Consider the following 23190-nt stretch of genomic DNA (forward strand, 5'->3'; position numbering starts at 1 on the left):
TTGGAGGACCAGAAGTCAAGAGGAGTGGGTTGGAGGGAAACGTGTCACGTGATGTGTAAGCTTTTTCAAATAGCCTTTTACTTTAATCCCAAATGCCATACTTACATACTGTGAAAAATTCAAGCAATATAAAAATAGAGTGAAATCTTCCTCAAATCTCATCCTTCACAGATAACCATCATTAAACATTTTATAGATCTTCTGGTGTGAAAGAGTATGTACATATGTGTACACACATATATGTATACATAGATACGTACGTACATATTTGTTTTAGCTGTTATTTTTCAAAATATCGCACTTGGCATTCTGTGCATCTTTCTGACATCGTGCCATGTCGGACACACAGCTCTGTCTGTCCTGATGTTTGCTGAGTTTAGGAAAAGATTTCAAGTCCTGTACAGAAGAAACTATTCCACAATATTCATATTAATAAATAAACACTTTTGAAATAGTACTTTTCACAGTTGGAGATTTTCAAAGAATAATCATTGTTTATCTAGAATTTAAAGTTAAACCTAATCCCCAAATCTCTGAGGAATGTGAGGATTCTGTATAAAATTACAGACATTAGTAAAAAATTAAACAGCATCACATACATTCATCAATGACTAGTAATGCACTTAAATTTTTTAACTATAAAAACTGATCACACCTATAAAATGTCTGGTGAGGGAAGAAACATAGTGTTTCTAGAATATCATTATCTCAGTTTTTCCCAGTGCAATTTAATACAACTGATTTGTGTGGTTCTAAAATTCAATTTTGTCTATAATTGAAATGAGTTGTGTTCATAGCCAGAGTTCATAATGAATCATTTATAATAAAAATGATGCCTTTATAGGTGAAACAAATAACAGAAATCAGAAAAAATTTAAATATTAGAATTTATGATGTTAAAGAAGTAACTATAAGTGTAATTACACATCCTTTTATATTTTCAGATCAATAACACTACCATTAAATATTGTGAATTTAGTCTAAAATATTTAAGAAGCAAGATAATACACAAAATCAATTGTGTATTTCCCCTAAAATCATTTCCAAAAACCTAAAAGATAAAGGCTGATCTTATTGAAAGAAATAATAAATCAATAACTTTGTTTATCAGTTACAATGGATAGTAATTTGGAAAGGATATTTGTATATTCAGGAGAAAAAGCTGGACTTTGACTTCGAGGAAAAATCAAACGTGTTGACAGTGGAAATGGAAACACAAGATAGAATGATCTTTCCCTGAAAACACACAGGCTCTAATCCACAGCTTATCTCTACTCCTGTAATTCCAAGCCTTTGTCTCCATTAATGCCCAGGACAAGGTGAACAGTAGTAGGAATCAAACTAATGCAGTCAGGCTAATACCTGGAGCGTCTCTATTATCTGACCACTGCCTAAATAAGGTTATTTGGTCTCCAGTAATGGCATTTGTCTCTTGTGAAGCCAGCCAGACAAAGCCCATGACTAAAGAGTGCTGGTGGAAACAATGGATGTGTGTGCTGGTGGTCAACTTCTCAGTTAATCAGTGTTAATAGCTGCTTTCACCCCCTGCATCTTATCACGCATCACTGGAGTAGCATAAATCCCCCATTACCACACCCAACAAATAGCATCAACCTGGGCCTTGTGCTTTCTTCTAAAGGCAGGGAGCTATGTGCTAGTCCATTTACTTGATGTGGAACCAAAATCAGAGTATGACAAATGGTGACTTGCTATCTCCATTTCACTGCGCCCCACAGGACTGAAACCCTTCCACAGCAGGAGCACTGCAGCCAAGGCAGCTCTTCGTGGCTTCCACCCTCCTCATCCCATTAGATTCACCCCTTCCTATTTTCCTCTCTCCTATTTTTTTTTTTATTTCAACCCCTTTCCTTTTCCTCTGCTAATCCCTTGGCAAGCTTGTTGATATCAACAGGTATTACTGAGTCCCACAAATGAACCTCCAGCCTAAAAAGATTATTGCTTATTTTCTGTCTGGTAAAGTGACCAACATTTAGAGACTTCCATGTCTGTTCTCTTCCTGCAGGTCTCCTAAGGTGGCCTAGTGGGCCATATCCTTTATTTAGCGTTTTATTATTGGGTGGTTTCAGTTAAATAAATGATACCATAGTATATGTTCTATGGTATCATAGAACCATGCACCTATTTTATCTGGTGTTGGTCAAGAAATTGTACAACTATGGGTTCCTTTTATAGGCACAACCTCTACCTGATGTATATTTATGGATTTGTTTTGAGCCACCAACACTGCTCTTCCTCGATCTCTCTAGTTCAATCAAATCAAAAAAGACTGATTGGAGGCAGCCTGGCAATGTAGTCAAAAGATCAGGCTAGAGTCTGGCCACCTGGGTTCAAACCCCAGTGACTGTTGGACTTTCAGCCTGTTATTCAAACTTTTTGAGACTTTGTTTCCTCATCTTTAAAATGGGGATAATAATAGGACCTATTTCATAGAGTTGTGGGGCGAATTATAATAGAGATAACATGCTAGGGAACATAAAAGTAAAGGAAGTTGTCTAGAACAACGTTCTCATGTCTGGAACAATGTGTGACAGAGTGTGTTCTCAGTCAACAGAACATATGAAAACAGTTCTTGGTCTCTAGAAGCTCAACATAGGATAGAAAAGTCTATTCAACACTTCAACAAGTATTTTTGTGTCTGCCATGAGCCAGTCACCATGTGAGGCTCTGGAGATAGAGGGATGAACAAGTCAAACAAGGTCTCTGCTGTGTTGGGACTTTTTATGCCCAGTACCTAGCACAGTCATGGCAAATAGTTGGCCCGCAGTAGAGGGTGAATGAAATGAATAAAACGGTAAGCAAATAACACAGGAGCCCTGGCTGGTGTGGCTCAGTGGTTGAGTGCCAGCCTGCAAATCAAGGGGTCGCTGGTTCGATTCCCAGTCCGGGACCCATGCCTGGGTTGCAGGTCAGGTCCCTAGTGGGGTCCATGTGGGAGGCAACTACACATTGGTGTTTCTCTCCTTCTCTTTCTCCCTCCCTTCCCCTCTCTAGAAATAAATAGATAAAATCTTTAAAAAAATACATTATCTCCCACAGTTTCCTTTAAAAAAAAAAGAAATAACAGGGAAGTATTAATTAAGGACTAAATTAATGTGTGTAGATGGTCAGGACTACTAAGGGCCATAGGAGAGGAGAGATCAGAGATATGTAAAGACCAATTCTCAACTTGTTGCCTCTACACAGGTGGGTCTGGGGAAAGGCTAAGGCTTAATGTAGGCAGAAACTGGGTGTTGGTGAAAGGGTGTTCCAGGTAAGGGAACATGTGAGAAGACTTGGAAGCTGGACAGCAAGCATCGTGGCCTCCCTAGGATGGCAGGCTCCTGCTGGCAGGGCCACCTTCATGCGTGTGCAACCCACGCAATCCCACAGAGCACTGTGCTCAGAAGGGCCTGCATTCGGTTCATGCCCTATTGCCATTTTGAAATGCAATCATTTTTGACCATGGGAACCCATATCTTTATTTTATTTTACTTTATTTTGTTTTTTATATTTATTTTATGTCCTCACCTGAGGATGTTTATTGATTTTAGAGAGAGGAAGGAAGAGAGGGAGAGGGAGATACCAATAGGCTGCCTCCCATACGTGCCCTAACTGGGGATCAAACCCACAAACTAGGTACGTGCCCTGACCAGGGATTGAACCCACAGCCTTTTGTTGTACAGGACAGTGCTCCAGCCAACCAAAGTACCTGGCTAGGGCTGCAACTCACATTTTCATTACTAGGAGATGTACATTAGAGAAAAATGTTAAAACTATTTTTAACAGGCATTATCAAAGATAGGGGCGCAGGTAAACAAGGCTTGCCTCCTAGCACAACCACAGCAAAAATTATAACTAAACTACAAAACAACTAACACTCAGAACTGCCAGCAAATCGAGCTGTGTGGAAGTGCAACAACCAATGAATTAAAGAAGTCACATTCATGCAGACAGGTAGGATGGGCAGAGATGACGAGATGCAGATCAGGCTGGCCCCACACCCATGTGTGGTAGAGAAAAATCAGGAGGGGTATCTCTGGAACAAGGAATCCCAGCCTCACACAGACCATCCAGACCAGGGTTCCAGTGCCAGGAAAATAAGTCCTCATAAGATCTGGCTGTAAAACAAGTGGGGGTTGGGGGTAGCAGAAGAAACTGCGGGATTCTGTGGTGTCTCCTCTGAAAGAGCCCACAACATATTTATACAGACTCACTCCCTTTGCAATGCAGCACCCGCGCAGCAGCTTGAAGGGCACCAGTGGCACACAGGGAGGAACTGAAGTGTCTGACATCAGGGTGAGAGCCAGGGAACAGCTTCCTTCTGAACAAAACTCCAGAGGCCAAGCAGTGGCCATTGTTTCTTTTCTGAGCCTTCCCCCACATAGAGCCACAGAGCTTCAACACCGTATCTGAGACTCCATCAGTCTGGTTCACATGGGTTGCCCCACCCTGGCGATTACGCAATGTTCTGCCCCATCCAACTTATGGGTCCACCCAAGCAGCTGACAGTGGATGACGCACTGTTATGGGGGGACTGCTGCTGACCCTTTATGCTGGATATCTGCTGCTGGAGGGCCACAGGTTGTGCAACACTCTTGTTGTATGGGGACAGCAGTTTTGCACAACCTGTGTGGCTCTGCAGCTGTTGCCAAATTATAGCTCCCATCATCCCAACCTGTCCAAGCATGATGGGAGTTACAGTTTTGCAACAGCTGCGGGGCCACATTGATAGGTGACCCTGCAGTGGAATTTGTCTATGTTAACGTTAACGGGGGACACACCAGTCACATGATGGAGGCACGTTCGCGCGCCGCAGGCTTTCTTCTCTTAATGTGCCTGAACCGCCTGTACCCTCCTGCCTAGTACTCTAGTATGCCACAGCGGGGACTGCGCTCCTGCCTCCCTTGCTTCACACTGCCAGGACACCCCCTCCCCCCAGCCCAGGGCCCTCAGCATCGCCTCACTCCTGTGCCACCTCCTGAAGCATCGACCCTGCTCCTGCCTCCTGTGATCCTGCTCCCCGCCGCCCCATCCCCCACCCCCAGCGAGCCAGGTGAGCTACATTCAGACTATAAGACGTACCCCCATTTCCCTCCCAAATTTGGGGGGGTGCGTCTTATAGTCCAAAAATATGGTACATGTACACAGTGAAATAATACACAGCTAAAAAAAGATTACAGATCTCTGTGACCTGATAAGAAGTGATGTTCAGGATATATATTATTAAGCAAACAAAGAAAAGCACTAACACGTGTCTATAATGCGATAAGAAGGAGAAATAAGCAAACATAGATGTATCTGCTGATTCTGAAAAGAGAAAAACAAAAAGGATAAAGCAGGAAGTGAGACATTACCTTCCAGGAGCAGGGATGGTAGAGGGGATAGGAGCAAGGTTAGCCTGAACATCCCATTACGCATAGTTTGACTCTCAGAACTGTACCCATGTTTTACATGCTCAAAAATTAAACTCAACAAAGATGAAATTAAAAAATCCCTCAAATTTGAATATAGGCAGAAACAACAAACAATGTTATTTCAAATGAATAACATAAACATACTGAAGTAGGGCAGGGGTAACTTTTGCCCACTGTGTTTTGACTATATTCCCTTGGACTAATGATTAAAAACTATGAATAAATATTGAACTCTCTTTGGTAGGCTTGCTCTTTGTAGTTGTATGGATTAGCAATTCCAAAACTATCATCTATGCATTATAGGTTCGAGCAAGTAAATATGGTTGTTTTAAAGATTTTATTTATTTTTATAAAGGGGAAGGGAGGGAGAAAGAAAGGGAGAGAAGCATCATTGTGTGGTTGCCTCTCACACGCCCCCTACTGGGGACCTGGCCTGCAACCCAGGCATGTGCCCTGACTGGGAATTGAACGGGCAACCTTTCAGTCTGCAGGCTGGTGCTCAATCCACTGAGCCACACCAGCCAGCGCAAGTAAATACATTAAGAACAAAGGGAGCTGGGTTTCTCACTGATGGGGAAGGGATGTACAAGTGTGCAAAGGGAGAGAGGCTAGAATGAACCCTGTGGTGCTGTGTCAGAATTGGGAGAACCAGTGTGGACTCAGGGTGTGTTAGAGCAGAGCAGTTGGTGGTACATGACTATGACACCCCGGCACACAAGATCGGCTTCGAGAGAGCTGTGAATGGTAGGGTTGTATCCGGCCCAGTATTTACAGAAGCCCACACCTTGCCAGATTGTAACATTGCCCATCTACATTCTGAGATTGGCCTATTACATTACAAAGACGATTTTCCGCCAATAGCACATTTTTTTATTTGGAGACTTGGAACAATAATGAAAGAAACAGCCTGAGGCTTGTGTGTTATAGTCAGGCCTCTTTCTGTTGCAAGAGAAGAAATTGAGCTCAAACTAATTGAAGGAATAAAGGGATTTATTAGCACCTATCATGGAAAGACTAGGAGTGGATTTAGCTTCAGGTCTATCTTGATCTAGAGGCTTGGATGACGTCATCAGGGCTCTCTCTTTTTCTTCATTGCTCAGGCTTTCTCTGCTAGGTGAGCATGATGGATTGGACAGTACAGGGCTCACCGCTGGCTAGCTTAAGGAGGCTCAGCAGAAAGAGAGCCTGCCTCCCAGAGTCCAGCAAGGAAGCCTATCTACTAGGTTGGGAAAGAAAGGGCCACCTTGACTGGAAGGCCCCCTAGCATCCCAGGGGGTTAGGGTGGGCCTCCTAAAAGGAAACACAGAGGAGAGGACAACAAAAAGTCATGATTCCCATTGCTTGTCCTGCCACAGCCTCCTTGTAAAGTTCTGGCTGCAGTTTATGCCCACCGGGTGGGACCAGGTAAATTCCCCCAAAACAATAAAAGGCAAAACTACCCTAACTGCTTTGACAAACTCCTCTGAGAGGCTATAAGCCCACATGGGCAGGCTGGGCAGACCTGGGCATGTCCTCCTTCCCACATACCTGTACCTAGCACAGGAGCTTGCCCTTAGCATAAACTCAGAGAACATTTGTTTAATGTTTCCAGTACCTTCTAGGGGAGCCCCTTACTCTGCCCAAGACCACCTGTGTGTCCTCCATGGGTCCTCCAGAATGCACCGGTTCTCAGACCGTAAATGACTGAGACAGGTGTCTGAACATTCCTGCTTCAGAACTCTTCCTAGCTCAGTCCCCAAGCCCGACCTTAAAGGAAGAGCTAATTTATTCTAGATATTTTATGTTTCATTTATTAATAGGTGAATAAGTAACAGCCAGCACACATACAAAAAAATCTTTCTAGCTAAAATTTTGGCCATCATGGCCTTTGGTGGAGGAACTTTGAGACTCTGAAGGCTCATCCGTGAGCTGACACACCCGGTTCTTCGTGAGGAACATCTTGGCCCAGAGGATCCACATGGCTTCACAAGGGACTGAGAGAATAATAGCACTCCAGGTATCTGTTAGAAGTTTGTTCTGGAACTCCCTGCCCCTTGAATACTTATCAAAAGTCAGGTTTTAGAACAGGACTCTCAAACATGAGTGTGCATGAGAATCATGTAAAGTACATACTAAAATGCAGAGTCATGCCCCAACCCCCAGATTCTGAGGGTCAGAGGCTGACCATATGAGGAGTGGAGGGAAGATCTGTCTGAGTACAGGGAACAGAAAGTGCAAAGGTCCTGAGGCAGGAAAAAGTGCTCCAAGAACTATGAACAAACTGAACAAAAGGAAAAGGAACAGGAAACAACGGAGCAAGGGCCAGAACAGGCAGGGCCTTGAGGGCTGGGACAAGGACATTGGTTTTTTATTTAAGTGTGACTGGAAGCCACTGAAAGTTTTACATGGGGGGAACTACAGGTCAGATTTTCACTTTAAGAAAATCACTCTGCTTATTCTGTAGAAAATGGATTATTGAAAGGCGAGAAGGTGGGCAGGAGGACCAGACAGGAGGGGAATAGGCCAGAAGAGATGGTGGCCTGGCATAGGGATGAATTGGGAGCTGGATGGCAATGGGGACTATGAGGATTTTCAGTGTTAACTTCAGTCCTGATGCATCTCATTATTCCTGTTTGCAGTTTTTTCTGTTCCAGTTATATTCTGTTGTTGTTTCAAAATGAAAATGTTCTCTTCATTATGAAAATAATATATTCTAAATATTTAAAATTTAAACAATGCAGAAAGTAAAAAGAAAAAAAAAGAAAAAGAAATTAGTCACCAGCAATCCCACCATCCCGAGATACTACTGTTTCTGCAGACACACAGGGCCGGGCAGAGGTAATGCCATTGAGTGTGGTTGGTAGGGTGCGTGAATCTCTCACACCAGAGGGACAGCAATTTGAACATTTCACCTAAAATATCATGTGGTGTGCTTGAGTGTGATATTTTACACTACAGAATTACATGCTTATGATTTTGTAATAAAGGATTTGGTATAGATTACCAAGTGCATAAAAAAGGGGCATTATTTGTGCCAGACCCCGTACTCTACGTGAGTACTCAGGCATTCTGCACAAGTGGAATCCCACCACCCATGCTACTTCAGAACATGCTTTTCTCACTGTATAAAATATCGTGATTCCAGGTGTCTACATGATCTACACTTGATGAAGGGAAGTTGAATCTCACTCAAGAAGATTTCTTTGCTGTTCGTGCTAATTTCCTAAGTCAAGGAAAGCTTTTCAAAGGTATAGATTTGAGAAGAGATAAGATGACAGCACAATCTTTCAGGTGGAAGCTGAGCCCACTTGCTTGTGCTCCCAGCACAGACTTTCAGCTGATCTTCCAACAAGTGACCTGAACAATCAACGGAATCTCAGCTGATACGAATTTTTGAAGCAAAGGAATACACAGGATGCTTTGTACCATCCGGTAAGAGATTTTATAAGTTGAGGGGGAAACACCCTGTGTGAGGGGCCTGCAGCAGACTAGAGATCAGACAGAAAACACGGCTTAGTGGTTTCTTCCCTTCCTGCAGCAGCCCTGGTCCCACACAAGGAAACCCCCAACCCTAATCAGGAGAGACTTGGAAGGATACACGAAGTACTTAGGCTGCACACGCACAGCAAGCAGCACATCCATAGCTGCAGCGCCAACCTCTTGAAGATTTCCTGTTCTCCTAAAACTGTCAGAGGCACTGGCAGGCTGTGGACAGCCCTGACAGAGAGAGACTTTTTGCTATTTGGGAAGGTTGAACGTGTGGAGACCTGGCCCATGGCTCAGCACTACAGTGTGGGTACCACATAGAGACTTTTTTAAAAGGGGAGCTGAGGCATGGCAGGGCAGGGACCCCATGCTCACCTGTGCAGTGGCTCTGCCAACAAAGAAACCAGAGTGAAAGCACAGTTCGTTCCCACTGAGTCCAGCTGTGCAGGAAGAACACGAAGTGGCATGGTGAAGGGACTGTGGGAGCCGACATAGCGTGGCTGGTAAGCAGAAGTCTGTGCAGAGTGGAGAGTTCAGGTCTGAGTCTCCTGTGAGAGTGGCAGGCTGGGGACTGGAGGGCCAGGGCCTGAGCACCTGAGTTCATTGTAGCTAGGCAGGTCTCCTCACCCACAGGTGGCCAAACCCCCACCTGCAGGGTTGCAGGTTCTGCACATCAGTGAGGCCAGGCTCAGGAGCCCCCTGCTCCACACATATCCACCAGGAAAGAAAGAGAAGCGCTAAAAGGGCCCTTTCTGAACTTCTGTCAGACACTATGAGCTACACTGGTTCCTTGAGCCCTGATCCACTGAAACTAGTGGAGCAGAGAGGTTAGAGACAGGCGCAGCAAGGGGCGTTCAGGGTCCTGCCCAGCCTTGGCTCTTATACAGAGCTGCCATCAGCACCAAGCAGGAAAAAGCTGACTGTTTTACACAGATTGGCCCCACATAGGAAACATATAGCTAATTCAGAAACTATATGATATTGGAAATAATCTGGACAGACCAAAACATGTGGTGGGAGGGGAGGGGAAACACTCCCACCATCTTCCCTGAAGACTGAACAGCACCTCCCAGGGGTGACTCAGGGATTCCACCCTCCCCCGATTGCACCAGAGGCCCCTTCTGGAGGCAGATGGAAGTGGTACTGTTCTTAGACATTAGATGAACCACTCCTGGGCCTTGTGCTGATGGAAAGCTGGTAGGGCAGAACAGGGAAGACCAGCCAGGCTACATTGCTGATGTAGCCAGCAATACACTTATAGTAGGGGATTTGAAGCCTCACTGTCAACAATGGATAGATCTTCCAAAAAAGGATATTGTGGCATTGAATGGCACTCTAGATTAAATGGATTTAATTGATATTTACAGAACATTTCACCCCAAAGAAGCAAAATATACATTCTTTTCAAACACATATGGATCATTTTCAAAGATAGACCATATGGTAGGACATAAAACAAGCCTCAACAAATTCAAGAAAATTTAAATTATATCAAGCATCTTTTCAGATCACAATGGCATGAAACGAGAAAACAAACTTAAGGAAAAAATTGAAAAAAATGAAAATACATGGAAATTGAATAACATGTTATTAAATAATGAATGGAATAACAATGAGATCAGGAAAGAAATTAAAATTATCTGGAAACAAATGAAAATGAACCAACAATAACCCAAAACCTATGGAACACAATGAAGGCAGTACTGAGAGGGAAGTTCATAGCAATACAGGCCTATCTAAAGAAGACAGAAAAATCTCAGATAAACAACCTAACCCTGCATCTACAAGAACTAGAGGAACCACAACAAACAGGGCCCAGAGTGAGGAGAAGGAAGGAAATAAGATCAGAGCAGAATTAAATGACATGGAGACTAAAGAACAATTCAAAGGATCAATGAATCCAGGAGCTAGTTCCTTGAAAACATAAACAAAATTGACAAACCTTTAACTAGACTCATCAAGAAAAAAAGAGAGAGGGCTCAAATAAATAAAATCATAAACAAAAGAAGAGAAGTTACAAGCAATACCACAGAAATACAAAGGATTGTAAGAAATTACTATGAACAAATATATGCCAAAAGTTGGACAACCGAGGCAAAATGGATACATTTCTAGAAACATACAATCTTCCAAAACTCAATCAAGAAGAAGTAGAAAGCTTGAATAGACTGATAACTACTAGAGAAATTGAAGCAGTAATAAAAAATGTCCCAGCACACAACAGCCCTGGACTGGATGGCTTCACAGGTGCATTTTACCAAACATTCAAATTAGAACTCTTATCCTTCTCAAACTATTCCAAAAAATTCAAGAAGAGAGAGGACTCCCAAACTCTTTTTATGAGGCCACTATTATCCTAATTCCAAAGCCAGGTGAAGATACAACAAAGAAAGAAAATTATAGGACAATATCTCTGACATAGATGCTAAAATTCTCAATGACATATTGGCAATCCAGATCCAGCAATACATTACAAAGATCATACACTATGATCAAGTGGGATTCATCCCAGGGATGCAAGGATGGTATTATATTTGCAAATCAATAAATGTAATACACCACATAAACAAAATGAAAAATAAAAATCACATGATCATATCAATAGATGCTGAAAAGGCATTTGATAAAATCCAGCACCCATTTATGATAAAATCTCTCAGCAAAATGGGAGTAGAGGGAGCATCCATCAACATAATAAAGGTCACACATGAGAAATTTACTGCCAACATCATACTCAATGGGCAAAAATTAAAGCTTTTGCCTTAACATCAGGAATAAGACAAGGGTGTCTGCTTTCACCACTCTTATTCAACATAGTACTGGAAGTGCTAGCTATAGTGATCAGACAAGGAAAAGAAATAAAAGACATCCAAATAGGAAAAGAGATAGTAAAAACGTCATTTGAGATGATAATAGTATACATAGAAAACCTTATAGTCTCCACCAAAAAATTATTCAACCTAATAAGTGAATTTGGAAAAGTCGTGGGATAAAGTCAATATTCAGAAATCAATGGCATTTTGTACACTAACAATGAACTATCAGAAAAAGAAACTAAGAAAGCAATCCCATTTACCACAGCAACAAGAAAAATAAAGTACCTAGGAGTAAATTTAACCAAGGAGGTAAAGACCTGTACTCAGAAAACTATAGAACACTGAAGACAGAAATTGAGGAAGATACAAATAAATGGAAGCCTATACAGTGTTCATGGATTGGAAGAATTAATATCATTAAAATGTCTATACTACCCAAAACATTCTATAGATTCAATGTAATTCCTTTTAAAACAACAATTGTGTATTTCACAGATCTAGAACAAATATTTCAACAAATTTGTATGGAACCAAAAAATACCCAAAAAAGCCTCAGTAATCTTGAGAAAAAACAAACTAGGAGGGATCACAATACCTGATACCAAACTGCACTACAAGGCCACGGTAATCAAAGCAGTCTGGTACTGGCATAAGAACAGACACATAGATCAATGGAACAAAATAGAGAGCCCAGAAATAAACCCATGTCTCTATAGCCAATTAATATTTGACAAAGAGGGCATGAGCATACAATGGAGTGAAAATAGCCTCTTCAGTAAAAGATGTTGGCGGTCCTGGACTGGTATATGCAGAAAAACACAACTGGACCTCCAACTTACACCGCACACCAGAATAGACTCAAAATGGGTAAAAGATTTAAGTGTGTCATCATACCATAAAAGTCCTACATGAAAACACAGGCAGTAAAATTTTAGATATCCCATGTAGCAATATTTTTATCTATATATCTCCTAGGGCAGGGGAAATAAAGGAAAAAATAAACAAATGGGACTACATCAAATTAAAAAGCTTCTGTGCAGATAAAGAAACCATCATCAAAATGAAAATGGAACCAACTGTATAGGTATACATATTTGCCAATGATACCTTAGACAAGGGTTTAATCTCCAAAATATATAAAGAGGTCATACAACTCAACAGGAAGACAAACAATCCAATTAAAAATGGGCAAAGGACTTGAATAGACACTTCTCCAAGGAGGACATACAGATGGCCCTTAGACATATGGAAAGATGCCCAACATCACTAGCCATCAGAGAGATGCAAATTAAAACCACAATGAGCTATAGCCTCACTGCTGTCAGAATGGTCATCATTAATAAATCAACAAACAACAAGAGTCTGCAAGTATATGGACAGAAGGGCACCCTAGTGCACTGTTGGTGGGAATGCAGACTGGTACAGTCACTGTGGAAAACAGTATAGAATTTCCTCAAAAAAAACTAAACATGGAACTGCCTTTTGACCCAGCGATTCCACTGCTGGGAATATACCATAAGAACCCTGAAACACCAATTCAAAAGAACGTGTGCGCCCCTATGTTCATAGAAGCATTATCTACAATAGTCAAGTGATGGAAACTGCCTAAGTGCCCATCAGTAGATGAGTGGATCAAAAAGTGTGGTACATTTACACAATGGACTACTATACAGTAGAAAGAAAGAACTCCTACCTTTTGTCTCAGCATGGATGGAACTGGAGAATATTATGCTAAGTAAAATAAGCCAAGCGGTGAAAGACAAATACCATATGATCTCACTTATAAGAGGAATCTAATGAACAAAATAAACTAATGAGCAAAATAGAACCAGAGGCATGGAAAAATGGAACAGACTGACTATAGCCAGAGGCGAGAGAAGAGGGTGATTATGGGGAACCATTCTATGCGTGGGAAATGTGGCCCAGCCCCCACTCAGAAAAGCCAGTGGGGAGCGAGTTTCAGCAGGCAGGACCCACACCCACAGACAGGTTCTCCAGTGGGGAATCAGGCCTGCATTGTACCTAGGCTGCTATGAGACTTGCCTTTGCTAAAACTCCCTCACCCTGGATTGAGGCAGCAAATGTTTACTGAGTATCTTTAACTTCCTAAAGTCTGTGCTAAACCACCCAAATATGGAGTGTAACCAGTTCAACCACTTTCCCCCTTGAGCTGTAACATCCTTCTCTTTGAAGTAATTAGCAGTACTCTGTCCTTTGTTGTCTGTAAAAGGTAATCACCTACAGTGAACCTGTGCATAGTAAATGAGGACCATCCTCCATGTAATGTGCCCGGAAAAGCAATAAAAGCCTGTCCAGGCAGGGGTGGGCTCTCTCCAGCCCTCTCACCCTCTCTCACTTAAGAGAGCGGCCATGCTGTCCCTTTTTCTCCACAGGATTTCTGTAGTCCGTGTGCATTTGTCTACTGCAGCCACAACACAGGATCCTGCTGGCCAGGATCCGCATCAGGTGATAATGGTAGAAAGAAGGGGAAGGAACTAATCAAAGAACATGTATGAATGAATGACCCATGGACATGGAATGGGGTGGGAATGACTGTGGGAGCAGGGGTGAGCTGGGTGGAGGAGAGCAAAAGGGGGAAAATTGGGACAACTGTAATAGAATAACAACAAAAAAATAAAAATTAAATAAAATGTGTAAAAAACATTTAAAATAATAAAAGGTATAGCTGAGCCCTGGCCTGGTGGTTCAGCTGGTTGGAGTGTCATCCCATACCTCAGAACGTTGTGGGTTTGATCCCTGGTCAGGGCACATACAACAGGAACTCAGTCGTGTTTCTCTCCTACATCAATGTTTCTCTCTCTCCCTTCCTTTCTTTCTAAAATCAAAAAACATATTATGGGGTGAGGATTAAAAAAAGGTATAGCTTTGAGTCTATAAAGCTAGAACACACAAGTAATTTTTCTAAAAGGCAGGAGAAGGGCTAGGGGATTTAAGAATTAAAATACCAGAAAATATACTCCAAACAGAGTAGCTAAAAAATGAGGTTAGTAATTTCCTCCCAGAAGGAAATGTGATGCTTGGGCAAAATTCCCTTGTTTATTTTGCGTGGTCTTAACTCAAACTACACAAAAAACAGAAAGCAATGGCAGGAAGTGCCTTTCTGTGCCCTGGCGGGGATGGGGCTCTCCAGGCGAAGCCTCTGGATGTCTTGGGATTAGTCAAGAATCCTCAGAGCGACTTGCCCAAAACACTAATTGTATTTGTGTCTCTGTCTTTAACTAGTGGCTTAGTCAGCTATCATCATAATCCTTTCTTTTTTAGCTTTAAAAAAAATAAGGTTAAAACTCTAGTTTTATTTTTTATTTTCCTCTAGAAGAAAATAATATAAATGCAAATTTGAATGTCTTTTATATACTCTTTGTTTTTAGTAAATATTTAACAACCTTGATCTGGGAATGTTAAGTCTCTTTTCTTACCTCAGTCATCCAATGGTGGAAACAGAAAGCAAAGGCCTTGGGATGCCTGGACTCTGTGCTTAGCCATTAGCTGCTTTCCTCAGGTCAAACGTCCATCCTGTGGTTCTGCAGAGAAAAGAAGCAAAGCAGAGACAGTGCACGTCGGGGAAAGTGGGGCTTACATTTCAATGATCTCATGTGACAGAGCAGGACTCGTCCCCTGTACAGTGCAGGTGGTAGGAATATGTAAATCTAGATTCTAGATTACTGCTTGTCTTACATGAGTTGGTTTTGTTAGCAGATAACAAGCCTTAGTGGCAGGCAACATTTAGGAAAGTATTCTTACATTTCATGGAAGAGGGAGAATTAGGGGCTTGTCATTTTCTAGAATTTTCTGTATGAAAGGCAGATACTGAGTGTTTGATTGTGTCACCTGCTGCCACAATAGGTTTTGAGATTTGTTTGTTTTTACTTATACAAATAATATATGAAGAAATTAATATTGAAAAAATGAACACATTATAGGTAAAAGTTTCTTTGAAACCCTTGCCCCCCAAATCCCAGTCTCCCCACCCCATCAAATGAACTTATATTTTCAGTTTGCTACACATGCTTCCAAACCTTTTTCTTATAGATTTTATACATATATATGTACCCACATAAAATACGTGGTATGGTTGGATTTTCATACATGGTTTTGTCGTATGCCATCATTCCGTGATTAGCTCCCTGCAGTCACGGACACATCTTAGTGCTTTTTCGAAGCTCCTCATAGCTCTGCCTTGTTAGAACAAGCAAACTTGTCGCACTGTGTAAGGTGCCAGGTTGGCTATTCCATGTTACGGTTTTAGCCATTTCTCTATTGACAAACATTAAAGTTGTTTCTGTTTTCCTTTTATGTTCCTTTTTTACCATCAAAACTAATGTGACAGATTTACCTGTGAACAAATGTGATTTTTGCCCCTGAGGTTAAATATCAAGAAGTGGAATGGCTGCAGGGTAGAAATTAGAAGTTGTTCATATGTTTTATTTTAATAGAAATGATCAGTTTGCCTTCCAACACGACTTTAAGTCATCAGATCCAGCATGTATTTCTTTTTATTTGTTAAGCTTTGGAATGGGTTCACCCTGGGATCCAAACAATGCAGGGCAGGAGGAATACGAACCTAAGTCTTTCCCTCTAAGAAGACGTACGAATCATATCTATAGGGCCCCCACATACTAACTGGCAAAAGAAATCCAGGGAGACTAAACTCGATGCCAAAAAGGCTGGTTACTTAGTGAAGGTGGGGGGATGAGCATTGGATGGAAAGAAGGAAGAAATGGGGACAAGTAGTGAGAATGAGGCGCCACAACGCTTCTCCGAGAATACTTATACCTTTTATGTAGCTGGGACTCTTGGAACAGGGTAATGGTTCACATACTTCCAGAATAAATAAATCATTCAGATCAACCAGGATTAGAAGAGAACCTAAAGAAGAGCACCAACAATAAGGAACCTAACTGTGTTACAAATAAATAAGATAACCACATGGAAGAGGCAGGGAAGAAATGACCTAACTTAAGTAACTCTGGAAAACAATAATTTGACTGGACACTATGAGACTAACGATGAAAAAGACTGTGGTTCGGTTAGTACATTTGTTTCTATGGCTCTCACAGAGGACTGTTAGTAGTTCTGAAACTATTTTATGTGCAAACTAGTCTGAGTCCCACTAGGAGACAAAAACCACATAGAAATTTGAATAAGGAAAATTTAATATAAAGAATTATTAACTATAACAAGGGATTGGAGAAATGAAGGGTTGACTAGTAAGAAGTAGAGAGAATGCTCGAGAACACAGGGATATCATATATAAGTAGCAGTCATTGCCTAGGGCCAAGAGAGAAAAGACAGGGAGGAGCCTCGCTCCCCCAGGCCAGCAATCCCCACCCTTGTGGAAGAGAGCAGACCACGGTTCACTGAACGACAGAGAAGTCGTTGTGGTGCTGCGCTGTCAGAAATTGCCAGAAATCCACCCACCATGGTGCCAGGAAAACGACTCATGGGCCGGTGTGTCGATGGAGGCATTCTGCTATGAAACTGTCTGACAGGGCAGCAGGGGAAACCACGGGGCATGGGTGCTTCTTGCTGTGTATTACAGGAGCCAGCTGCTGGAAGCTGATATGGGGGAAGCTGTCTACACAGCAGGGGCTGGACATGGAAAAAGCCGCCTGCATTGCACGTGCTGGAAAAGCCACTCATGCTGCAGGAGCTGGGTGCTGGAGAAACAGCTCACACTGCAGACACCTGCCCAAAGGACATTGAAGACCTGGTCTCCCTCCTTCCTCCTTCAATGTCTCTCCATCGCCCTCTACTGACGATGTTAAACATCGTGCTCCCTGACAAAGGAAACTAAATGGATGAACTCTACTTTTGCTTATCAGGTAATGAAGGATGAATTTGGATTTGAGACGCAATCAATTGATAACTGGTAGAGTCCATCCCTTTATCCATCTGCTCCCTTTTACAGACCTGAACCCTCATACAACAAAATCTCTCTATATTTCCGCCCAATAAGAACAACCTTTCTTCTGAAATGAAGTTCTCAGCTTTTCCTGAAATGAGGTGACCCAAATCCCAACAGTCACTGAAACCACCTCTGGCTATGTTAATTGCTCCTTAAATTCAGTCACAGTTTCCCTGAATATTCTGTTACTTAAAGACCAAACTGTTAAGTTAACATGAGCAACTTGTATGTAAAATAAAAATGAGAAGAAAATAGTTAGCATATACAAATAAACACATGTGTATAATAAGCTAGTAGAAATGTAGTTGCTAGAATTGCCCACAAGGCTGTAATTTATATCTATGACTTCCTTCTTCACTGCCTGTTCAGTATTTCCCTCACTCTCAGGCAGAACCTCGGTTGCTTGGGGTTCTTTACCTCGTGGAATGACCCAAGTCTTGATTCTCAAAGGCTCTTGAGGGCTTAACTGTCCGGCCTTTCTTGCTTGCTCTAGTTTTCCATTAACCTTTACTATTGGGTATGGAAGTACTACCAGGTGGCCTGGAGAACTCCTGGGTGTATATAGGTACAGAAGTAAATATCGGTGCACGTGTTTGTGGCGTTAGTACACGTGTGTATATTTACTAGTGCTGTCTGATGAGAGGGCCTGGCAGCGATGACACACCAGTAGCAATGAGAATACCTACTGCCCAGGCCTGGGTTTCTAAATGTGATTTTCAAAGAAAAAAAGTCCTCGGAGAAATTACTGATTCTAGCATTGGGACAGGGAAAATACAAGACGATCCCAGGGCATCTTGTGCACAAGGAAGTAAGAACAAGCTCCGGAATGATGGGAGCATGTTGAAAGGACACAGGCCGTATCTTGAAGGGGCCTTCAATGGCCAAAGCTGAAAAAATTTGAGCAACAAAATAAATAATTGGAGTAATTGGAGTATTGGAACAAAACCCACAAGGTAAAAATTCATGACCCCATACTTATGTAAATAAGTAACTGAATGAATAAATGAATGGAAGAGAAGGGACAGGAGAGTCCTCCTTACAGGAAAATTACAATTAATAAACATAGAAGAATAAGAGAAATAGAAAAACCACCATTAGAACACCATATAATGATTGTTGCATGCAAGATCCATTCTGAAATTAGCTAGCACAAGTCTGAAGATAAACAGGATATTTATACTCTCTAAATGTTTCTCCACCAAACTATCAATTACAAGGGGGAAATAGTAATTCTGCAGTGGTGATACCTGGCATACACCATCTTAACCAAATGATGAAGAGTGAAGGAAGACATAGTGACATCAGGCACCCCCTGATATGCTGATGCACAATATCGCTTCTCTGGCAGCCCTACCAAAATGTCATGACTTTGATCCCGTCATGAAAAAAGTCAGACAGATCCAAATTAAGGGATACATTTAAATACTCTTCAAGAGTGTCAAGGTCCTGAAAGACTGAGGAACTTTCCGAGATCAGAGGAGACTAAGGAGACATGAAAACGAAGTGCAATGTGGGATTCTGGAATGGATCCTGGACTAGAAAAAGGACATTATTGTCCTTGATGTACGATGTGATGAGCAGGGCACGTCACCTGTGTGGTCTTCCTCTCAAAAACCTGTAACCCCAGTCTATTCACGCAAAAACAGCAAAGTACAATGGAGGGGTTGCCTGCAAAACACGTGACCAGTACTGAAAACTGTCAAGGTTATCAAAACAAGGAAAATAAGAAACCGTCACAACCAAGAGGAGCCTGAGGAGGACAAGACAACTAAATTGAATGTGATATTTTAGATGGGATCCTGGAACAGAAAAGGACATTAGATTAAAATGAAGGAAATTTGAACTAAGTATTGGTTTTATTTATTAATAATGTGTCAATATAGATTCACTTATTGTGGCAAATGTACCATACTAATGTAAAACGTTAATGAAAGGGGCCACTGGGTGTGAGGTATATGGGAACTCTGTACTATCTTGTCGGTTTTTCTATAAGTTTAAAATGATTCTAAAATTTAAAAATTTAATTTAAACACAGAGACTGTACTAGGAAGAATGGTAAAATTCCAATAATGTCTGTAGATTCCTCAGTAGTATTATATTAATGTTAAGTGTCTGGTTTTGATAATTGCGCTGTGGTCATATAAGGGATTAACATTAGGGGAAGCTGGATGGAGAGTACACGGGTACTCTTTGAACTATTTTTGTGACTTCACTGTAAATTTAAAAATATTTCAAAAGCATATTTTAATGAGCTTGAAATACAGCCAGTTTTTTTTTTTTATGGAATCTAATCTATGGCCTTGCCCACCATTCTTGGCATTGGCCTGGCAATGATATATGTATACTTTTAAAGGTATAGACTATGTCAAGTGTAGCCAATGTACATATGGCTTAATTTTATGGAAAGCAGCTTGGAAGTCCTGAACAAAGCTGGAAGCGCAACCAAAGCAGTAAATGAGACCGCCTGGAAAGTCCCAGGGAAACACTGTGAGACATTACATAATGGCAGCCAGAGCAAGGGAAGAATTTGTTTTAGGTTTCCAGTTTAAATACATATATTTATGAGCACTGAGGAATGCCAGTGGAAGTCATTGTCTGACCTCTGCAGTGGAGGGAGGGTGAGCTGTTCCCCCCCCCCCCCCCCCCCCCCCCCCCCCCCCCCCCCCGCCTGTGCTAATCCGCAGGCTTTCCACCTGTCAGAGCAGGGATGCAGAGCAGCTGTCTCACCTGGCTCCTCAGAGCAGCTCCTGTGGGAGGAGGAAGCTGCCTGGCCAGGGGGGCATTTTCAGGCCTCTCAGGGGTCTCTCTGCGTTTTTTGTTGCTGGCGTGAAGCTGACTTCTCTTGCTCTTAAATTTGGCTCAACACCTTGCTCTGAGGCTGTTTTTGCAATCTGTCACTCCCTTGCTCCATCTCTAGAGAAATTTACCTTGAGAATTTCCTACTCGAGGGCCTTAGGTTGGGAGACCAGAGTCAGGGCACATTGCATATTTGCACAGCTGAGGGGCGCTGGTTGGCCCCCCGTGGCAGTGAGAGCCATGCACTAGAAGGCTCTGACACCTGGGATTTCTGCCCGCTGCTTCTAGGTGTGCAAGTTATTCGACTGTGAGGATTCTCCCCTGCTGGGGTTGACTCCAGAAGATAGAGGAGATGCTCCCTGCAACTGTAAAATGAGCATACTGTGTCTCTTCCTCCTCTTTTATCCCGTTTCTCTCAAGTGTGGTGGCAACCCCTCTTCCCCGCTGCTACTTGCCCTGAGCCAGTCCCTGCTAAAGTGTAAACTCCAGGTCGGGGTTGGGGTGGGGGAGGTAAGGTGTAGGGCCTGAGAAAGTACTTTAAAATTCTTTTTCCTTTGCCACTGTGATAGTTAATTTTACGTGTCAATTTTACTACCTTTAGGCAGATAGCAGTAGCTACTAAATCATTATGTCCAGGTATGTCTGTGACGGTGTTTCTTGAAAATATTAGCACTTGAATTGGCGAACTGAGTAAATCTAATGGCCGTCCCCAAGGCAGGTGGGCATCATCCAGTGGGCTGAGGCCCCAAATAAAACAAAAAGGCAGAGGAAGGGCCAACTCTCTCTCTCTCTTCTTGAGCTGAGACATTGGTCTTCTTTCCTCAGACAGCAGGGCTTCTGGTCTCAGACTTTCAGATTCAGATTGGGATTTACACCATCAGCCCCCAGTTCTTAGGCTTTCGTACTTGGACTGAAAAGCACCACTGACTTTCTCAGTTCTCCAGCTTGCAGGTGGGACTTCCAGATCTCCGTAACTGTGTGAGCCAATTCCTATAATAAATCTCCTCCTATGTATCTTTATGTATATCCTACCAGTTCTGCTTCTCTAGAGAACCTGGACTAATACAACTTCCTCTTGGTTCACTTCCAGTCCCCTCCTTTCAGCTTCTCTTCTTTCAGCTTCTCTTTATAACCAGTGTTTGAAACATAGAGTGTGGGAGAAGATTTGCGTTCATGATGCAGCAAAGTCTCCAAATAGCTGTGTGTCATTCAGGAAAACCAGTAAACCTCCCTGAGCCTCAGATCCTTCACCTGTTAAATGGAACTCTCGGTGGCTGCCTCCCAGGCTCAGAGGGCTCCACTAAGTGTGGGGTACTGCCCTAGAGAGTCAGCTTCCGGAGGGCAGAAGCCTCATGACCGGAAGTGTGTTTTCTCCCAGGGCCTTGCACAGTGCCCAGAACACAGTAGGCACTCAATAAATGCTTGCTGAATTAACAGCTGACTATAAGAATGTTAGTCATTATGATTATGCCTTCATATATGTCACGAGCCATGTCATTTAGGTTAAGATGGTCCTGGAGAAAACCAAAAACAGCACTATGGTGGTAGAAGGGGAACTAAAAATTATAGGTGCAACACTTTGAGAAATAAAATGGCTAAGAGTTGGCATGGTTGCTCCAGGTTGTTTACTGACCATTTCTCATTTGAGTGGCTCAAGGGGGTCTCTGTGCTCCTCACCTGAGTGGCCTGTCTGGGCTCTTTGTTTCTGGACATTGATTACCCAGTTTAAATCCTAACCTGCATAGCATGCCCATTTTCTTCTGAATGGCTTTGGAGGAGCCAGGAAAAGCTGATTCCGTTTTTAGAGTTCAAACAAGCTAAAAGACTTTGGAAGAAACAGAAGGCAACCATTCTTCTGAGAGATAAAAAAAAAAAAGGAATTATTTCTTTTAAGCAACAATAAGATGTTCTGCAAAAGAAACCACCTCTAACTAAGGCTCTTAAATACTAAGACATATGATAATTGTAATAGAAATTCATTGGATTATGAAGATGTAGTTGGAGATATGTTCTAGAGCATGGAATATTGTGACCAGGAGATGGAAAATAGTTGATAATGATAGGAGATTGGATTTTCAAAAAGAGGGTAAGCAGAAGAAAAGGAGGGGAGGAGACTGTCTAAGTAATACTCAACAAAACTTCCCAGAATTCAAGGACAGAGAATGAAGAGACTCATCTCTATGGAACTTCAGGACGACAGGGCTCAAGAGCACCACTTAAAAGCTCAGAGAGAGAGAGAGAGAGAGAGAGAGGGAGACGGGAAAGAAGGAGAAGAAGGAGGAGGAGGAGGAGGAGAAGAAGAAAAACAGAGAGGAGAGAGACTCTCAAAGGACCGGGAATGAAAAAGGACATCACACTTGTAAACCACAACCTCCAAAGCCGAAAGGGAACAGTGCCTTCAACATTCCAGTGGAAAATTACTTTCAACATAAAATCCAATATCCAATTAAATTATTAATCCACTGTGATGCTTAATAAAGATACTTTTTAGACATGCAGTGTCTCACAAAATTTACCTCCCAGACCTTTCTCAAGAAGCTAATGGAGGATGCACCCCACCCAAACGAGTGAGGAAACCCAGAAAAATACACAGGATCCAGAAAATAGGATTCTAACACAAGAGAGAAGGAAAGGGCATAACAGCCGGGAGGCAGACCAAGCCTGGCTGGGTCAGGAGCATGAGAACTCCAGGAGGAATTCTCCTGAAGGGAACGGAACTGAGAGAAGAGCTAATGCCTCCAACCATGTGGAAAGTTGTATGGGAAGAGTTAAC

Source organism: Desmodus rotundus, chromosome 8, assembly GCF_022682495.2.
Source record: "Desmodus rotundus isolate HL8 chromosome 8, HLdesRot8A.1, whole genome shotgun sequence".
Classification (NCBI taxonomy): domain Eukaryota; kingdom Metazoa; phylum Chordata; class Mammalia; order Chiroptera; family Phyllostomidae; genus Desmodus; species Desmodus rotundus.